Source organism: Mustela putorius, unplaced genomic scaffold (assembly GCF_011764305.1).
Source record: "Mustela putorius furo isolate JIRA1106 unplaced genomic scaffold, ASM1176430v1.1 tig00000242_pilon_pilon_pilon, whole genome shotgun sequence".
Lineage (NCBI taxonomy): Eukaryota > Metazoa > Chordata > Mammalia > Carnivora > Mustelidae > Mustela > Mustela putorius.
Genome location: NW_025421325.1, coordinates 5,436,505 through 5,458,051, shown reverse-complemented (window position 1 = coordinate 5,458,051; position 21,547 = coordinate 5,436,505). Strand labels below are relative to the sequence as shown.

General features: G+C 36.9%; 1 pseudogene; it reads right to left on the bottom strand.

Moving 5' to 3' along the window:
• Nucleotides 1-314: 314 nt before the first annotated feature.
• Nucleotides 315-2,465, bottom strand: LOC101688385 (annotated as a pseudogene).
• Between the last annotated feature and the right edge of the window lie 19,082 nt (nucleotides 2,466-21,547).

Genomic DNA, 21,547 nt, shown 5'->3' with positions numbered 1-21,547 from the left:
AGCCAAAGGCAAATACCTAATGACCGAGCCACTCAGGCGCCCATTAAGTGTTATTATTATTATTCTTTTTGAATGCAGAACATATCTTTATTATAGCAATACATAAAGCAAATAACTTCAAATGTTCATAACCACAACTGTACATTATTAATGAATGCTGGTGTTATTCAGCTTGCTCAGATTTGGGGGAAGAGCTGATGTGTAAATTCCTGAAATTCATGGACCTTCATAAAAATGGGGGGTTGAAATGCATGTACATGTTTTAAGAGTATTCCAGTTTTTATTCTCCTCTTAGTCCCCATCTCGGCATTTTCACATGTCCTCAGTGAGTTAACCAAATTCAAGGCATTTTGTTGCTAAGAGATCTGGCAAGGTTATGTTTGTCAGTGGCAATATTCTTACAAGTTAATAACTGCTGGTCACCAAGAGATTTTTGACCTAGTTCCCTCTTCCTCCAGGGCAAATGAGCTTTCACCTGGGTACTCAGTTCAAACCCTACAGACTGAATAGCCTTCAAATACCTCCTTTAAAAGCACTTTAAACAGCCATTTCCATTTCAATAGTCAGTTGAGGACTGTACCCCTCAATCTGAAAGTCTTCAGCCTTGAAGTCATCCATTGTCTCAACTTTTCGAAGGATTTTGAGCTTCGGGAAAGGCCTTGGTTCTTGCTGAAGCTGCATTTTCAGCAGCTCAATGTGATTCAGGTAAATATGTGCATCTCCCAAAGTATGTACGAAGTCACCTGGCTTTAGTCCTGTGATGTGTGCAATCATGTAGGTGAGCAGGGCATAGCTGGCGATGTTGAAGGGCACGCCCAGGCCCATGTCCCCTGACCTCTGGTACAGCTGGCAGGACAGTTCACCATTCACCACGCAAAACTGGCAGAGGGCATGGCACGGAGGGAGGGCTGTCAGAGGAATATCTTTTGGATTCCAGCCACTCAGGATGATTCTTCTGTCGTTGGGGTTGGTTTGATTGTGTCAATGACCTTTTGCAGTTGGTCTACTCCTTGACCTGAATAATCTGAATCCTTATCTATGTATTCTGCCCCAAAATGCTTCCACTGAAAGACATAAACTGGGCCTAAATCCCCTTCTTTTCTGTTGGAGAACCCCAAGCTGTCCTAGAAGTCTCGAGACCCATTGGCATCCCAGATTTTCTAAATATTATTTTCCATTAGAAGATTTACTAAATATTATTTTCCATTAGAAGAATACCATAGGAAATATTCTATAATGTGGAAACATGCCTGTGATAGAATGTTGTATGGTACAAGTCTCCAAGATAGCCCATCACTGTTTCCTACCTTCTGGTATTCACACCCTTGCACAGTTGTATCCCACAGTGTACTAGGTTTAGTCTGTATGACCAGAGAATACAACAGAAATGATGTCAGTCTCCAGATTAGGTTATAGAAGACTACAGCTTCTGTCTTGCTCTCTATCTATCTCTTTCTCAGAACTCACTGTGGGAGGCCAGCTTCCATGCCTGTCAGCAGCTCTATGGAGAGGCCTACCTGGCGAGAAACTAAAGCCTCTTTGCCAATAACCACATGAATGTGGTTGGGAGCCAGTGGGTTCTCCAGCCTGTAAATGACTACAACCCCAGCTGACACAGACTATACAATCTCATAAGAGACTTTGACCCAAAACCATTCAGCTAAGATGCTTGTGAGATAGTGTTTATTGTTTTAAGCAGCTAAGTTTCAGGGTAATTTGCTACACACAACAAATAGTTAATACAGCAACATGTAACCAAAAATATACAATAGGAAATTTGCCAAAATTTAATACTAATTATCAGTGACCAATTAGTCACTCTAATTGGTCTGGTATATTTTCTGGTTTTCTGTATTTAGTATATATATATCACTTTTTTTTTAAAGGAAAGATTTTGTTTTAAGAGAAAGTACAATTTAGAATGGATTTTCTTTTATTTTATTGCCATGTGTTTGCTACAGGGTTTTTCAGGGACAATGATTAGCACAGATACAGAAAGAGGGACTGTAATTCTAAATAGTATAATTTGGTCAAGCATTTGAATCAAATACTAATCTGAGATTACCAACCCAGATGACTGTGGCCACAAAAGTACATCCTACCACTCCAGTTAGTGCCCTGAAAAAGCCTTTTTAATTTTAACAGAATTTCATATTTATAGAAAAGTTGTAGAAATAGTACAAAATTTTCTGTATACCATCATCCCTATATAATGACATGATCTGGGGCGCCTGGGTGGCTCAGTCATTAAGTGTCTGCCTTCAGCTCAGGTCATGATCCCAGGGTCCGGGATCAAGCCCCGCATCAGGCTGCCTACTCACCGAGGCGCCTGCTTCTCCCTTTCCCACTCTCCCTGCTTGTGTTTCCTCTCTCTCTCTGTCAAATAAATAAATAAATTCTTTTAAAAAAATAATAATAATGACATGATCTATTTATGAACATTTTACCTCATTTGCTTTCACCATTATCAATAGACAGATGATCGATAATGAGTATATCTTTTCTTCACAGCACTTATCATTGTTGTAACTTTACATTTATTTGTATAGTTATTTGATTAATTTTTATCATTCCAAATAGAATATAATTACTACAACTTTTTTGTTCGCCATTTATCCTGGTGGTTAAAACTGGCTCATAGCAAATGCTCAATATTTTGTTTTATGAGTGAAGAAATGATAGGAATGGAAGATGAAGAGAGTACATGCCTCAATTACTAAAGTTGTAAGGAAGTTATATGTGTTTTATTTATGCCCATCAGCTATTTGTTGGAGGGCCAACAGAGCAGAGAACTGGGAGCAAAAGAGTCGGGCTCAGAAATAGAATTTAAAGGAAGAGATTAAGTAAAGTTTCCCATTAGAGAGGTTATTTGAGTTCTGTGTATTGGTCAGATGGGCCAGAATATGCTGCACTAACAAACTACCCCAGTGCACAGGGTTTTAAAAAAGAAAGATTTATTTCTATTTCACAATACATGGTTAATACATAATCAATGATTCGTGCTACTCAGCTGAGAACTCTATCACTCCAGGACCCAGGCTAATAGAATAGCAACTATCAGGACCCCTGCTAGTAATGATGCCAGAAGAAAAGGAAATTCCCGAAGGTCTCACTTCACTAATGAAATGCTCTGACTTAACCATGACATTTGTCATTGTCATTTCTGCTTTGAACTCAGTGTCCACAAGTAGTCTCAAAGTTCACACAATCACAAGGGCACCAGGAAATTTGATTCTACCACATGCCTGGCAGACAGAGAACTGGTAACACTGGTGAAGAGCACTCACAATTACTAGCTTTGATGTAGCTATTACATTTCCTCCTCAGCAATCTCTACCACAAACTGGTTTTACAGAGTAACAACAAATCATGAGCATTTTACAGAAATTCAACATCGAGTCATTGTTCATATTTATCCAAGCACAAGCATTTTCCCCCCTTCCCATCCTTCTCACCTTTCTTCCTTCTACTTCTTCAGTGGGATCCCTAAACATCCCAGAAAGATTTAATGACAAAACGGAAGAATAACTAATCATTTGTTTGAAACCTTTTTAGTATTTATTTATACTTATACATTCAACATATTTAGAGCACACATACTATTTACCAATAGAAATTTTTCATTGTAAAACATTACTTAAAACAACTTATAATTTCAACTCAATTTCTTTTTATTTATTTATTTATTATTTGATGGAGAGATCCCCAGTAGGCAGAGAGGCAGGCAGAGAGAGAGGGATGCAGGCTCCCTGCTAAGCAGAGAGCCCGATGCAGGGCTCGATCCCAGAACCCCAAGATCATGACCCAAGATGAAGGCAGAGGTCCCCCTCAACTCAATTTCAATTTAAACAAGATAATGATGTGGTAAACCAAAAACACTAGTGAGAGGAATCCAAATTTCTAATCATAACCACTTGTTCCAGAAATAATAGTTGAAAAAAATGGCTTTAATATTAATATTAGATTTTTTTAAAGATTTTATTTATTTTTTTGACAGAGAGAAATCACAAGTCGGCAGAGAGGCAAGCAGAGAGAGAGAGAGAGGAGGAAGCAGGCTCCCTGCCGAGCAGAGAGCCCGACGCGGGCCTCGATCCCAGGACCCTGAGATCATGACCTGAGCTGAAGGCAGAGGCTTAACCCACTGAGCCAACTAGGCACCCCTAATATTAGATTTCTGAGAGTAACTTCCATTGCCAAAGTCTAATTATGTTGGTCAAACCAAATCATATTAAACTAAATCCCTAACAAACAGATTAGCTCACAATATAGTCTAGTATCTGTTGAATCATAATTGTAAGACACAACAAAAGTATCATTCAATACTCTTTGGCTGTTATTAGGCAGTAAACAGAAATAAGAACTGGGTCATATCTCAGATAATTTAAATAATGTGAAACAGAGGACAGGAATTCTACTATATACTCCAGAGATTTTGTGAACTTTATGAACAACTGAATAATTCAGTTCTCCCCTATACTAAAATTTCTTTAACTTCATTCTGTGTGCACATATTTGCCCTCTTGCAAATAAGTGAGTGAGTGTGCGTGCGTGCGTGTGTGTGTGTATATGGATGCACATTCACACTTTACTTCTCACCAAAAGCCTTGAAGTAGACAAGAACAATGATGGCAGCTTTAGGAGGTTGGAAAATTAAACCAAAGAAAGAGGATTGATTTCATGGAAAATCTTTTGGAAAATCCTAGAAAAAGGAAAATCAGTTTCTGCTATTTCAAATTTTTCTGTCATTCATCCAGTACCTCCTGTGTGAAGTACTATTATGGAAACAACCAAAGATACACAGTAAATAAAATAAGAAAGGTCTCTGCTTTCATGGAGTTTATATTCTGGTTGGTGGAGGCAGGGGCAATTAGCCCATATAAATAAATACAGGAATATCAGACCATGACAAACACTATGAAGAAAATAAAACAGAACAATAAACATGACCAAGAATGACTATGATTAGGAGATATTTTCGATATGGTCAGCAGTGAAGGATTTGAGGGGTTTGAACTGAAGCCTAATTGATGGGAGGGAGGCAGCTTTGCTGAAGATTACTCCAACAGGAAGGAAAAGCTAGTGTAAAGCCTCTAAAGCAGGGATGAGCTTGGCATATTAAAGGAAATTCTGATGGAAGAAAATACATACCTACTTATAATCTGGTGAAAAATGTGAATTCAAAGGATAAACAGAAAATCTTATAAGTTTCAGAACAGACAGGTATCTCATAGGAAAGATACTGGGGCTGACACAAAAGTTCTCCTTTCCTACATAAATGTTAAGAGATAGTGGGGTGACACTGACAGCCTTCTGAGGTAAAAGGATCACTCCTCTGTGACAAAGGAAAGTCAGTTTCAGCACAGGAAGACCCAGAAAGCTTCTCTTTAATACCGCCTTTACTAAAAAAAAGTTACTCAAAGAAGTAGTCTGGTGAAATAATAGTGACTCAGAATAAAAACCTCAATATATAGAAAAATGTGGTATAAAAGAAAAAGCAGTGAGCCATGAACCCAGTAAAACTTATTGTTGAAATAAGTGATAAAGTACTTGTAATATTTAAAGCAAATGTTAAGGAAAGATTCTTAACTACAAAAGACCATGTTTAAACATTTTAATTTCAAACTGGAATGAAAAATACAGATTATTTCAACTAAACCTAGGCATTAGAAAAAAAAAAGAAAAAGAAGAAATAAATAAGGAATGTTTGCCTTTTCATCTTTACAGTTATGGGGGAGGTTTCAGAGATAGTTTAAATTTTTATTTTGCTTGAGAAACATAGTTACAAGATGATTACTAAAATGTTGAGATATCCACTAGTAGAACAGATTCAGGATATATAATTTCCAGACATCTAGAGAGGGGGAAGAGGAATAAACAAAGTATAATAAAAAGGGAAGGCTATACATGTGTGGGAGCAGGGTATATATGGAAAATCTCTGTACTCCCCTTCAATTTCACTGTAAACCTGAAATTATTCTAAAGATACATAGCCTTAACTTTTTAGTGGAGGAAAAAATAAATCTTTAAAAATGAAAGCATAATATATGATTCTAATTATATGAAAATGTGGAAAAGGCAAATATAGAGACAATAAAAAGATGAGTGGTTGTGGGGGCTTGAGGTTGTGGGGTGAGGGCGTGAAGGGGAAGGAAGGAACAGATGGAGCATAGCAGATTTTTAGGTCAACAAAACCATTCTGTAGGGTACTATAATGAAAAATATATGACATCATGCATCGGCCAAAACCTATAGAACTATACAGCAGAGTGAACTCTAATGTAAACTATGGGCTTTAATTAATAATAATGTATTAATATTCACTCATGAATTATAACAAATGTACTAGACTTGTATAAGATATTAAAATTGGGGAAACTTTGGGGAGTGGAGAGGTAGAGGAAAAAGGGTAGATAGGAGCTCTCTGTGCTTTCTGCTTAATTTTCCTTTCAACCTAAGAATGCTCTAAAAACATAAAGTCTACTAATACAGAAAGAAAGTATGATAAATCCAGGAAGAGTCGAGGGAAAAAATCAAGAAAGCATTAAAAACACAAAACAAAAAGCCTAAAATATGATGGCAGAAACAAGACCAATCATATCAGCAGTCAAAACAAATGAGTTAAAGGCCTATATAATAGAAGCTACAAAGTCTAGCTAAATGTCTATAAGAGACACCTACGTCAAATGAGATAAATCCATTAACATAAGGGAATGTTAGAATCTAACCAAACTAATGCAAGGAGAAAGAAAACAGAAGTGATTTCAAGAAAAAAAATTAACTGGATTGAAAGAACAGTTATTAATAAGAATTACAATCCACCAAAGTAGCATAACAATCACAAACGTTTTTGTACCAAGTGACATTGCTTTAAATTGAAAAGCTAGAAGAATGATGAAATGTGATATATCTGCTACAATATTTGGAGATTTTAACATACCTCTCTCAAGAATTTGAATGAGTTTTCAGGAAAAAAAAAAAAGATACAAATAAGAATACAGAAGAGAGGAATAATCCAATTATCATTTTTTTTAAAGATTTTATTTATTTATTTGACACAGGGAGAGAGAGATCACAAGTAGCCAGAGAGGCAGGCAGAGAGAAGGGGGCGCGGGGGAAGCAGGCTCCCTGCTGAGCAGAGACCTGGACACTGAAATCATGACCTGAGCCGAAGGCAGAGGCTTAACCCACTGAGCCACCCAGGCGCCCCTCCAATTATCATTTTTGACCTCAAAGTTATATATGAAAATTGTCATCAGCAAACGTGCTTTTTTCCAACTACTTATAGAATATTTATAAAAATGTACTATGTTTTAAGCCACAAAGATAATCACAGTAATTATGGAAGAAAAATAGTTTATAAAATCATAATGAAATGAAGTAGAAATAAACACAATAATAAAGTCAGGATCATAAGTGAGTAGAAAATATATTCAAATATATTATAAATCTAGAGAAATTAAAAGTGTTTGATACTGGCAATGACGAGATGGATCAATAGAACAGAGCAGAAAGTCAATATATAGATCAAAATAAAAATGGGAGTAAAAAGCAGTATTTCAAATCAGTTGAGATAAAAGATCCATTAAATCCTGTTTTACAATTTATTATAGCCATCTCAGGGAAATAATTGGATTATTTCCTCACCCTTTACTTCAAAATAAGTTATAATCAGACCTTCAGTTTAAACATTAAAAAATGAAATGACAAAAGAGAAAAATACAGCAATTAAAAAAATAATCTTAGGGTAGGGAGGGAGTTAAGATGGTGGAGTAGTACGGACCCTATACTTTCCTACCCTTGAACACAGCTAGATAAATATCAAATCAATCTGAACACCCAAGAAATTAATCTGAGGACTGAGAGAACAAACTGCACAACTAGAGGTAAAAAAAAATGGCCACACTGTGGAAGGTAGACGGTACCTTCCTTCCTCCAAAGGTAGAAATCAGAGACATGATTTGAGGGAGAAAAGAATCCTTGGGTGCTCACAGGGGAAGGAGCCCTGATCATGGAGAGAGGAGAGAGAAAGAGAAAGTAGTGCATAAGGGATTGCATGAGAAAAACACTACCCCAAAACCACTGATTAGGAAAATGAGCGGGCTGATTATCTTTTTTTTTTTTTTTTTTTTTATTTATCTGACAGAGAGATCACAAGCAGGCAGAGAGGCAGGCAGAGAGAGAGGGGGGAAAGCAGGCTCCCTGCTGAGCAGAAAGCCCAATGCGGGGCTCGATTCCAGGACCCCAGCATCATGACCTGAGCCAAAGGCAGAGGCTTTAACTCACTGAGCCACCCAGGCGCCCCTGGGGTTGATTATCTTGAGCTTTTTCAAGCAACAGAGCTCAAAGACCAAAGTTTTAGAATTCCATCCTATAGCCAATGTGGAGCCCCACAGGTGTGAAGATGCTCCTGTGGAGGAGGAAGGGGTCTGGGAGTGGAAAGTGTGCTCTGAGAATGCCCTGGGCCATGTTGGGAGAGACAGTTCCCCCTCTTGGAGTGCACTTGGGAGAGCTAGTGGGCACCGTTGCACTGCCCAGTTTCTTAGCATAGATACATATGCTGAGGGTCGTTAACCTAGACACTGGCTTTTTGCTATGCTTTACTATAAATTCCAACAGCACACGTTTGTATGAAGACCCTCTGTGACAAAACAGAACCGCCCCCAGCATAGGGAGACCCTCCTCCAGAGGATCAACCAGGATCAACCAGGATCAACCTGTGCCAGGTCCCCAAAATCTGGAGTCTCAAAAACCAGCTACATGCCTGAAATAAAACACAGGTGTGTTGCACTGCTGGTTGGGCAGATGGTCCAGACACAGGCAGGGTGAAGGCAGGGATCTGAAGGATACCTGGTACACATGAAGGGAGGTTGTTCACTCTTCTGTGAGAGCTTCCTGGACAGTGGCAGGCATGAACTCCCCTATCTGGGGGAAAGAGCTGGCTGATGCTATTCTTACTGCCACCCATCAGCATGGTCAGACTTCAGTGAACAACAAGGCATCCCACACAGGAGGCTTGAGCACCAAGTCATACCCCTCTGTGCCCTGCAAGTGCTTCTGTACTAGGGTGAGTATGCCTGAGAGTCAGAGCAGGAGTGGGCCTCTCCCCCAGGAGACCAGCACAAACTCCCTTGCTCATACCAAGTCTAATGAAGATGGAGTGCTGCAATGCTTCAGCTCTAGTGGAAATAGGATTAGGCCTATTTTAACAAGCAAACCAGAGTGCAACTATTTAAAATTCCCCCACACACTGGACAAGGTCCAAACACTCCCCATGGTAGGCAAGAAGAAACTCTGCAAAGAAAGGACTGACCTGAGGGAAAAAAGCAACCAAAACACAGTAGCAGAGTGCACACAGCATATACCAGAAATACTTCCTGAAGCACCAGGCTCTGGGCAGTATATGATATCTTCTTAATAAAACCATTACTCTCAGGAGCAGGAAACATAACAGGCTTTTCTAACACAAAGAAGACAGAGACCTACCAAAATGTCAAGACAGAGGAATTCATCCCAAAAGAAAGAACAAGAAAAGATCATGGCCAGGGATCTACCTGAAACAGATATCTAAGTAAATGCCTGATCCAGAATTTAAAAAAATAATCATTAGGTACTAGCAGTGCTTTAGAAAAGCATAGAAAGCACCAGGGAGCCCCTTAGCACAGAGATAAAAGACCTAAAAACTAGTCAGATCAAAATAAAAAATGCTGGGCGCCTGGGTGGCTCAGTGGGTTAAGCTGCTGCCTTCGGCTCGGGTCATGATCTCAGGGTCCTGGGATCGAGTCCCGCATCGGGCTCTCTGCTCAGCAGGGAGCCTGCTTCCTTCTCTCTCTCTCTCTCTCTGCCTGCCTCTCAGTGTACTTGTAATTTCTCTCCATCAAATAAATAAATAAAATCTTTTAAAAAAATTAAAAAATTTTAAAAAAATGCTATAATGAAGGTGTGAAACCAACTGGATGTAATGGCCACAAGGATAGAAGAATCAGGGGAATGAATAAGTGATATAGAAGATAAAATCATGGAAAATAATAATGCTGAAGAGAAGAAAGAAAGAAAATTATTAGATAGCAGATGTGGACTTAGGGAAATCAACAACTCCATAAAGCACAATAGCATTCATATCGTAGGAGTCCCAGAAGAAAAAGAGAGGGATATGGGGCAGAAGGTTTATTTAAGAAAAGTATACCCAAAGACTTCCCTAATCTGGGGAAGGAAACAGACATCCAAGTCCAGGAGGCACAGAGAACTTCCATCAAAAGCACCAAAAGCAGGCCAACACCAAGATATATCTATAGTCAAATCTGCAAAATATAGAGATAAGGGGGAAATCCTGAAATCAGGAAAATAAATACCTAATTTACAAAGAAAAGAAAATACCTAACTTATAAAGAAGACCAATGAAGTTAACAACAGACTTCTCCAAAGAAGCTTGACAGATCAGAAGGGAGTGTCCTGATATATTCAACATGCTGAATGGGGAAAATATGCATCCAAGAATATTGTATCCAGCAAGGCTGTTGTTCAGAATAGGAGAGATAGTGTTTCCCAGACAAACAAAATATTATGGAGTTCATGAACACTAAACCAACCCTGCAAGAAATACCAAAGTGAACTGTTTAAATGGAAAAGAAAGACCAAAAGTGACAAAGACTAGAAAGGAACAGAGAAAATCTTCAGAAACAATGACTTAACAGGTAATAAGATGGCATTATATTCATATCTATCAATAATTATTCTGAAAGTAAATAGACTCAATTCTCCAATCAAAAGACATAGGTTACAGAAAGGATTAAAAAAAAAAAGAGCAATCTACATGTTGCTTACAAGAGACTCATTTTAGACCTAAAGACACTTCCAGATTGAAAGTGAGGGCATGTAGAACCATTCATCATGCTAACAGACATCAAAAGATAGCTGCAGTAGCCATACTTACATGACATATTAGATTTTAAACCAAAGACTGTAACAGGAGATGAAGAAGGGCAGTATATCATAATAAAGGCATCTATCCAATAAGATCTAACAATTATAAATATTTATGTCCTCAACTTGGGAGCACATAAATATATAAACCAATTTATAACAAATATAAAGAAACTCATTGATAATAGCACAATAATAGTAGGGGACTTCGACATCCCATTTATAGCAATGGATAGATCATGTAAGCAGAAGATCAACATGGATGGACCAGATGGACTTAACAGATATATTCAGAACATTTCATCCTAAAACAGCAAAATACACATCCTTTCCAAGTGCACATGGAACATTCACCAGAATAAATCACATACTGGTCACAAATCAGGCATCAACAAGTACAAAAAGACAGATCACACTGTATTTTCAGGCCACAACACTAGGAAACTTGAAGTCAACCACAAGAAAAAATTTGGGAAGACTACAAATACATGGAGGTTAAAGAATGTCCTACTCAAGAATGAATGGGTTAACCAGGAACTTAAAGAAGAAATTAAAAATATATATATATGGAAGGCAATGAAAGTGAGAACACAATGATCCAAAACCTTTGGGATGTAGCAAAAGTAGTCATAAGAGGGAAGCATATAACAATACAGGCTTATCCCAAGAAGCAAGAAAAATCTAAAATACACGACCTAACTTTACACCTAAAGGAACTAGTGAAGGATCAGCAACTAAAGCCTAAAGCCAGCAGAAGAAGGGAAATAATAAAAATTAGAGGAGAAATAAATGATATAGAAACAAACAAACAAAAAAATCCCAGTAGAATAGATCAATGAAACTAGGAACTAGTTTTTTTTTAATTAATAAAACTGATAAACTCCTAGCCAGATTTATTGAAAAGAAAAGCAATAGGATCCAAATAAATAAAATCATGAATGAGAAAGAAGAGATCACAGCCAACACCCCAGAATAAAAAAAAATTATAAGAGAATATTATAAAAAATTACATGCCAACAAATTGGGCGATCTGGAAGAAATGGATAAATTCCTAGAAACATATAAAATACCAAAATTGAAACAGGAAAAATTGAAAATTTGAACAGACCCATAACCAGCAAAGAAATTGAATCAGTAATAAAAAAATCTCCCAACAAAAGTCCAGGCCCAGGGGCGCCTGGGTGGCTCAGTGGGTTAAAGCCTCTGCTTTCGGCTCAGGTCATGATCCCAGGGTCCTGGGATCAAGCCCCACATCGGGCTTTCCTGCTCGGCAGGGAGCCTGCTTCCTCCTCTCTCTTCTCTCTCTGCCTGCTTCTCTGCCTACTTGTGATCTCTGTCTGTCAAATAAATAAATAAATAAATCTTTAAAAAAAAAAAAAAAAAGTCCAGGCCCAGATGGCTTCATAGGCGAATTCTACCAAACATTTAAAGGAAAGTTAATACCTATTCTTCTCAAACTATTCCAAAGCTTAGAAGAGGAAGGAAAACTTCCAAACTCATTCTATGAGACCAGCATTACCTTGATTCCAAAACCAGACAAAGAGCCCACTAAAAAGAAAAATTATAGGCCAATATCCCTGATTAATATAGATGCAAAAATTCTCAACAAAATACTAGCAAATCAAATCCAACACTATATTAAAAGAAGGAGGGCATGTATTGCGTGGAGCACAGGGTATAGTGCATAAACAGTCAATCTTGGAACACTGAAAAAAAAAAAAAGAAATGAAATAAAGAATTATTCACCACAATCAAATGGAATTTATTCCTGGGCAGCAGGAGTGGTTCAATATCAATCAACATGATATACCACATTAACAAAAGAAAGGATAAGAACTATATGATCCTCTTAATAGATGCAGAAAAAGTATTTGAAAAAGTACAGCATCCATTCTTGATAAAAACCCTCAACAAAGTAGGGATAGCGGGAACATACCTCAGCATCATAAAGGCCATAGAGGAAGACCCACAGAGAAAATCATCCTAAATGAAAAACTGAGAGTTCTTCCCTGAGGTTAGGAGCAAGACAGGGGAACCAATGTTGTTTAATGTACTACTAGAAGTCCTGGCCTCAGCAATCAGACAATAAAAAGAAATAAAAGACATCCAAATCAGCAAGAGAGAAGTGAAACTTTCACGATTTGCAGAATACATGATACTCTTTGTAGAAAACCTGAAAGACTCCACCAATTACTAGAACTGATACATGAATTTAGTAAAAAAAAAATCAAGGTACAGAAATCTGTTGCATTTCTATACACCAATAACGAAGCAGCAAAAAAGAGAAATCAAGGACTCAATCCCATTTAAAATTGCACCAAAAACCATAAGATACCTAGGAATAAACTTAACCAAAGAGGGAAAGATCTGTACTCTGAAAACTATAAGAACACTTATGAAAGAAATTGAGGAAGACACAAAGAAATGGAAAAACATTCCATGCTCATAGATTGGAAGAACAAATATTAAAATGGATATGCTGGGATGCCTGGGTGGCTTAGTTGGTAAAGCAGCTGCCTTTGGCTCAGGTCATGATCCCAGTGTCCTGGGATCGAGTCCCACATCGGGCTCCTTGCTCAGCGGGGAGCCTGCTTCTCCCTCTGCCTCTGCCTGCCTGTGCTGGCTTTCTCGCTCTCCCTCTCTCTGACAAATAAATAAATGAAATCTTAAAAATAAATAAAATAAAATAAAATGGCTATGCTACCCAAGGCAAACTACATATTCAATGTACCATCGCATTTTTAATAGAACTGGAACAAACAATCTTAAAATTTGTATGGAACCAGAAAAGACCCCAAATAGCCAAAGTAGTGTTGAAAAAGAAAACCAAAGATGGAAAAATCACAATTCCAGACTTCAAGCTGTATTACAAAGCTGTAATCATCAAGATAGTATGGTACTGGCACAAAAACAGACACATAGATCAGTGGAATAGAATAGAGAACTTAGAAATGGACCCTCAACTCTACAGTCAACCAATCTTTAACAACGCAGGAAAGAATATCCAATAGAAATAAAAACAGTCTCTGGGGTGCTCGGGTGGCTCAGTGGGTTGAGTCTCTGCCTTTGGCTTAGGTCATGGTCTCAGGGTCCTGGGATTGGGCTCTCTGCTTGGCAGGCCGTCTGCTTCCCCTCCACCCTCTACCTGCCTCTCTGCCTACTTTTGATCTCTGTCAAATAAATAAATAAAATCTTAAAAAAAGAAAAAAGAAAAAAGACGGTCTCTTCAACAAATGGTGTTGGGAAAACTGGACAGCAACATGCAGAAGAATGAAACTGGACCACTTTCTTGCACCATACACAAAGATAAATTCAAATGGATGAAGGACCTAAATGTGAGACAGGAAACCATCAAAATCCTCTAGGACAACCTAGAAGATGTCCTAGGACAAACCAAGGACTTTGTCCTTGGCCAGAGCAACTTCTTACTGGACATGTCTCCAAAGGCAAGGGAAACAAAAGCAAAAATGAATTATTGAGATTTCATCAAGACAAAAAGTTACTGCACAGTGAAGGAAACAGTCAACAAAACTAAAAGGCAACCTATGGAATGGGAGAAGATATTTGCAAACGACATATCTGATAAAGGGTTAGCATCCAAAATCTATAAAGAACTTATCAAACTCATCACCCCCCCCCAAAAAAGAACTTATCAAACTCATCCAATTAAGAAATGGGCAGAAGACATGAATAGACACTTTTCCAAAGGAGACATCCCCTAGGTGGCAAATAGGTACATGAAAAGATGCTCAACATCACTCAACAACAGGGAAATACAAATCAAAACTACAGTGAGATACCACCTCAGAGTTGTCAGAATGGCTAAAATTAATAACACAGTAAACAACAGATGTTGGTGAGGATGCAGAGAAAGGGTAACCCTCTTACGCTGTTGGTGGGAATGTAAACTGGTGCAGCCACTCTGGAAAACAGGCTCCTCAAAAATCAAAAATAGAATAACCTATAACCCAGCAATTTCAGTACTAGGTATTGACCAAAAGGGTACAAAATATGATTCAAAGGAGCAATGTATATAGCAACATTATCAACAATAGCCAAAATATGGAAAAATCTCAAAAGTCCGTCAATTTATGAATGGATAAAGTAGTTGTGGGGTGTATATATAAACATTGTATAATGTATAATGTAATGTGGTCTGTATATATATATACACTTATACAATTTAATATAATACATGTAATATACATAATATAATGTAATATTACTCAGCCATTAAAAAAGAATAAAATCGGGGCGCCTGGGTGGCTCAGTGGGTTAAAGCCTCTGCCTTCGGCTCGGGTCATGATCCCAGGGTCCTGGGATCGAGCCCCATGTGGGGCTCTCTGCTCAGCGGGGAGCCTGCTTCCCTTCCTCTCTGTCTGCCTCTCTGTCTACTTGTGGTCTCTGTCTGTCAAATAAATAAATAAATTCTTTAAAAAAAAAAAAAGAATAAAATCTTGCCATTTGGAACAACCTGGATGGAGCTAGAGTATATTAGGCTAAGCAAAGTAAGTCAGTCAGAGAAAGACAAATACTATATGATTTCACTCATTTGGAACTTAAGAAATGAAACAGATAAACATGCCGGGAAAAGAGAGAGGCAAAACATAAAAGAGAGTCTTAACTATTAGAGAACAAATTGAGGGCTTCTGGAGAGGAGGTTGGTGGGAGGAATGGTAATGGGTGATGGATATTGAGGAGGGATCTTGTGATGAGCACTGAGTTTGAATCACTAAATTCCACTCCTAAAACCAATATGATACTATATGTTAACTAGAATTTAAGTAAAAACTTGAAATATGAAAAAGAAATAATCTTAGAATGAGAGCTTCCTAAGCAAAACATAAAATACAGAAGAGATAGAATTCATTGAAAAAATTGATTTAAAACTATAAATTTCTATAGAAAAAAATGCAATAAATCAAACTAAAATTTTAAAATTGTAGGAAATATTTGTAATACTTATAATGGGAAGGTGTTAGTATCCTTAGTATATAGAATACTCCAAAAATTTATGAGTATTATCAATAGACTAACCAAAAATATTAAGAATGTAATCAATTTATAACAAAATAAATACTATTGCAAAGATGTTCAAAATTACCTACAGTTATAAACCAAAAAGAACAGAATCTAAAATTAAAAAGATAATAAAATAGATAATCCTTAATAATTATGACCATCCAAACCACAAATGCACACCATAAAAATATTTTGGAAAGTTTTTCAATTTCTTTTATGATCTCTACCAAAATGTGACAGATAGCTAAAAAAAATTTTTTTAAAGGCACATACCAGGGATGCCTGGGTGGCTCAGTTGGTCAAGGATCTGCCTTTGGCTCAGGTCATGATCCCAGGTTCCTGGGAGTAAGCTCTGCATCTGGCTCCCTGCTCCATGGGGAGTATGCTTCTCCTTCTCCCTCTGCCTTCTGCTCCCCCTGCTTGTGTTCTCTCTGTCAAATAAATAAATAAAATCATGAATGAATGAATGAATGAATGGCAGGTACAAGTCTCACTTACAAATATAAATATAAGAATATTAACAAATAAAATCAGAAGAATGTATTTTAAAGCACATTAACATCAATTAGGATTTATTTTAGAAATGTAATAATGGTTTAATGATAGAAAATCCACAAATTTTTTGACAAAAGTCAAACCATGTATACTGGAAAAAGATTTTATGATTTAATATATATTACTGATTTTCTAGAATCTCAATAAATTAAGGAGAGGAATTAGTCTATCTTTGTGAGTGGCATTTATAGGAAACCAGGAAGAAATGCTATAATTAATAGAGAGACACAAAATTAATATTCTTTCAAAGCATGAAAAAAACAAGGAGTTTATCACCCCATGCTGGATAATTGCATTATCTGGCATCTTTGTAAATTTGTTTCTGTGTTGGTTATTACCTCTTGCTCATAGACTCTTATCACTTGTGGGTCTCCTCCTAGTTGTTTTACTTTAAAAAGTATTGATATGAATAATTTGAGACTAAAATAACGTACACTTCCTCCAAAGAGAATTTTTAAAGCATTGCTTGTTCCAAGTACCTGGATTACAACCTTATCCCCTGAAAACACAGCTGTCTCTTTCTGATCAGGAAACACCCTCTGGGCAAAAGTAGACCCAAACACTTGGCTCAAATTCTGGGTTCTCTTCCTCTTAATACCTTACCATCTTCTTAGCTGTTTGAAGGTTTTTAGATGTTCTTTATATTTTACACAAATTTTATTATTTGGCTTCCAAAAAAGGATTGATCTAAATGACATAGTCTGAGACTCCTAGAAGCAGAAGTCTTTTTTTTTTTCCTTCATTATTCTATGGTCAGAGCTTTTGGTTGACCTTAAGGATTCAAATACAATTAATAATACTGTCTTTTGGTTCATTCTATTAGGAACAGCAGTCACTAGTCATTTTTCTTCTTTTCCCCCAGTATTACTGATGTATACAGACCTTTCTCAGCTTATGATGGGGTTACATCCCAACAAACCCTTTGTAAATTGAAAACAACCGTAAATCAAAATGCATGTAATATACCTCTAACCTACTGAACATCATAGCTTAACCTAGCCTATCTTTGTAGCTCAGAACACATACATCAGCCTACAGTTAGACAAAATCATCTGACATGAAGCCTATTTTATAATAAAGTGTTGAACATCTCATGTAATATATTAGATTCTGCACTTAAAGTGAAAACAGAATGGTTGTGAGTATAGTAGGTATTTACCCTTGTGACCCCAGCTGACTGGGAGCTGTGGCTCGCTGCCACTGTCCAGCATCATTATATCATACTACACATTGCTAGCCCAGGGAAAAGATCAAAGTTCTAAACTTGAAGTACAGTTTCTACTAAACATATATTGCTTTTGCACCATGGCAAAGCAGAAAAATCATAGATCAGAGCCTTGTAAGTCAAGAACATGTGCTTAAGTTTAGGTGAACATCATAATGGCTTGACTTACACATATTATGAAATTATTCCAAGAAGTTTAGTTAACATCCATCATCTCATATATATACAAAAAACAAACAAAAGAAAGAAAGAAGTATTCTTTTCCTTGTGCTGAGAACTCTCAGATCTGCTTTCAATTATACCATATGGCAATGTTAAGTATAGTCATCATGTTGTACATTGCATCACCAAAACTTATAACTGGAAGTTTGTACCTTTGACTACCTTCATCCAGTTCCCCCAGCCCACAGCCCCCACCTCTGATAATCACAAATCTGATCTCTTGATACAGAGTTTGGCTCTGTTTGTCTTTTAGACTCTACATATAAGTGAGATCATACAGTTATTTGTCTTTCTCTGCCTGATTATTCCACTTAGTATAATACCTTCAAGGTCCATAGAAGCAGAAGTCTTTTTATTTTTTTTTTATTTTTTTTTTTAAAGATTTATTTATTTGACAGAGAGAAATCACAAGTAGACAGAGAGGCAGCCAGAGAGAGAGAGAGAGGGAAGCAGGCTCCCTGCTGAGCAGAGAGCCCGATGCGGGACTCGATCCCAGGATCCTGAGATCATGACCTGAGCCGAAGGCAGCGGCTTAATCCACTGAGCCACCCAGGCGCCCCAGAAGTCTTTTTATTTTATTCTTCAAGCTTTTTCTCAAAATTCTGACCAATAAAATAAAGCAAGAAAAGATTGTAAAAACAAAAATATTGCAAGTGAAAATATTATTTTTGTTCAAAAGCAAAAAATAAATTTAAAACAAAATAATATAGGTACAAGGTACAAGAAAAATATTTTTAAATCACTTATTTTCTGTTGAAAATGAACAGAAAATATAAGGAAAAACCCAAAATAAGAAAACACAAAATATAAACATCATGGTGTTTTTTTATGTGTCAACTAGACTACATTAATATTCCTAGTATTGAATCAAACACTAACCTAGGTATTACTTTGGAGTCATTTGTAAGCATGACTAAAAGTCCATATTCAGTTGATTTTTAAGTAAAGGAGATTATTTTATATAACCTGAGTGGGCCTCTTTCTATCCATTTAAGGCCTTAAAAGCAGAACTGAGTCTTCCCAGAAGAAGACACTCCAACTGTGGATAGCCATTTCAGCCTAGACTCCAGAGTTCCAGCCTGCCCTTCTTGATGGCCTGACAGATTTGGACTGGACTAGCTAGGCTTCACAGTTGTATAAACCCAATTTTTGCGACACATCTTTCAATATATATCCCCTACTGGTTCTACTACTCTGGTTGAACCCTGATTGATAAAATAGGTAATAAATGTTAACAAGAATTTGTGTGGGGCTTTTATAAAGAGAAATGTTAAATATTGCTAAAGAACATAAAAGTAGATAATGTAGATAAGAGACTTAACAAACTTCACTGAAATTCAAAATATTCCCCCAAAATGCAATTAAAAATAAAATTCTAACAAGACATTTTTTGGAGAATTTGACATGTTTCCTCTAAATAAAAAAGAATAATCACAGTGGTGGGAGAGAAATGAGTCTACCAAATAACAAAACATGCGATATAACTACAATAATTTTTAAAGTATGAAGTTACCAGAGAAAGAGAGATCAAGGAAACAGAATAGGAGCCCAGAAATAAACATATATGCAAATAGGAATTTAGTGAACAAAAAGTGTGATACTCAAATCAGCATGGAAAAGATGGTTGTACCAATTATCGTTTACCTTTTACTGAGAAACAAGCCACCCAAAAATGGAATAGATTAAAATAAGAACCATTTACTTAATTCACAATTTGGTGGTTTGGCAGTTTGTGCTGGAGTAAACTGGGTGGTTCTTTAGGTCTAGCCAGGCTTGGCTGATGTTGACTGAGTGGGCTCTTGGGTCTATGGTTAGCTGATGGGCCAGCTGGAGATGAATGGTTTTGGATGGTCTCATTTATATATCTTCTGTTTTACTGAGAGTAACAGTGGAGACCAGGCCACATGTCTCTTACCATCCAGTAAGCTAAACTCGGCTGTTTTATATAAGATCAGAGTTCTGAGAACAACAAACATTTAAACCTCAATACACAAGCATTTTTCAAGTCTCTGCCTGCATTATGTTTACCATTGTCTCATTGGCCAAAACAAGTCATATGTCTAAGCACAAAGTCAGCAGAGGAGGGCACTACCAAAGGGCTTAGATACAGGGAGGAGTGAGCCAATTGCAATTAATCTGCTATAATAAAATATTCAATAAATGGTGCTGGGAAATTCAATCACTTGGGGAGAAAATAAGATTAGATTTTGGTATTGCAAACAAATAAGTTACAAATACATTAAAATTTAAATGTAAAAATTGCCATATTTTAATAACAATGGTTGGAAAATGACAATATAGAGAAAATACTTGCAATAAAAATGGCAATAATTTAAAAAGTTGTATTAGAAATAAATAAGAAAAAGATCAACACCTCTGTTAAACCAGTGGGGGGAAATGCAGATATATAATTCATAAAAGAAATATAAATGGGGGCGCCTGGGTGGCTCAGTGGGTTAAGCCGCTGCCTTCGGCTCAGGTCATGATCTCAGGGTCCTGGGATCGAGTCCCGCATCGGGCTCTCTGCTCAGTGGGGAGCCTGCTTCCTCCTCTCTCTCTCTCTCTGCCTGCCTCTCTGCCTACTTGTGATCTCTCTCTGTCAAATAAATAAATAAAATCTTTAAAAAATATATATATATAAATGGACTTCAGTTGAAAGAAATATGCCTGACATCAGTAGTAGTCAAATATAAATGAAAATAAAAACCCGAGATATCAATTTTTGCCAATGATTTTGACAAAATTTGATGTCAAAATTTAATGTCAAGTGCTAAAGATTGTTTGGAAATAGATACACTCACAAAATGTTTGTTAGAATATAAATTGGCAGGAAATTCCTAGAGAGCAAGTTAGCACTACCAAAATGTTAATTTGCATACATTTTAATCCATAACTTCAATTTCTGGGAATTTATCCAAAGGATAAGGATAAAGAGATAGATGAAATATATGAATACAAAATAATATTTATGACATCTTTTTTTAAAAAAATGAAAACTTAGAAACAACCAACTTTTCTGTCAATAGGATTAAATCACAACACATACAATGAAATATTATGCTGCATTCAAATGCATAAAATAAATCATTATGTATTGCTACAGAAACATGTCCATGATGGCTTACTGAGAGGTGCATGCAAATTAAAGAAAATGTGTACATTTTTGTTATTTGTATGTGGAGATTCTTTAGAAATTAAAAACAGAGTTACCTTTGACCCTGCAATTGCACTACTGGGTATTTACCCCAAAGATACAGATGTAGTGAAAAGAAGGGCCATTGTACCCCATGTTCATAGCAGCAATGGCCACAGTCACCAAACTGTGGGAAAAGCCAAGATGCCCTTCAACAGATGAATGGATAAAGAAGATATGGCCCAAATATACAATGGAATATTATGCCTCCACCAGAAAGGATGAATACCCAACTTTTATATCAACATGGAAGGGACTGGAGGAGATTACACTGAGTGAAATAAGTCAAGCAGAGAGAGTCAATTATCTTGTGATTTCATTTACTTGTGGAGCATAAGGAATAACATGGAGGACACTGGGAGAAGAAGAGGAGAAGTGAGTTGCAGGAAATCGGAGGGGGAGAGGAACCA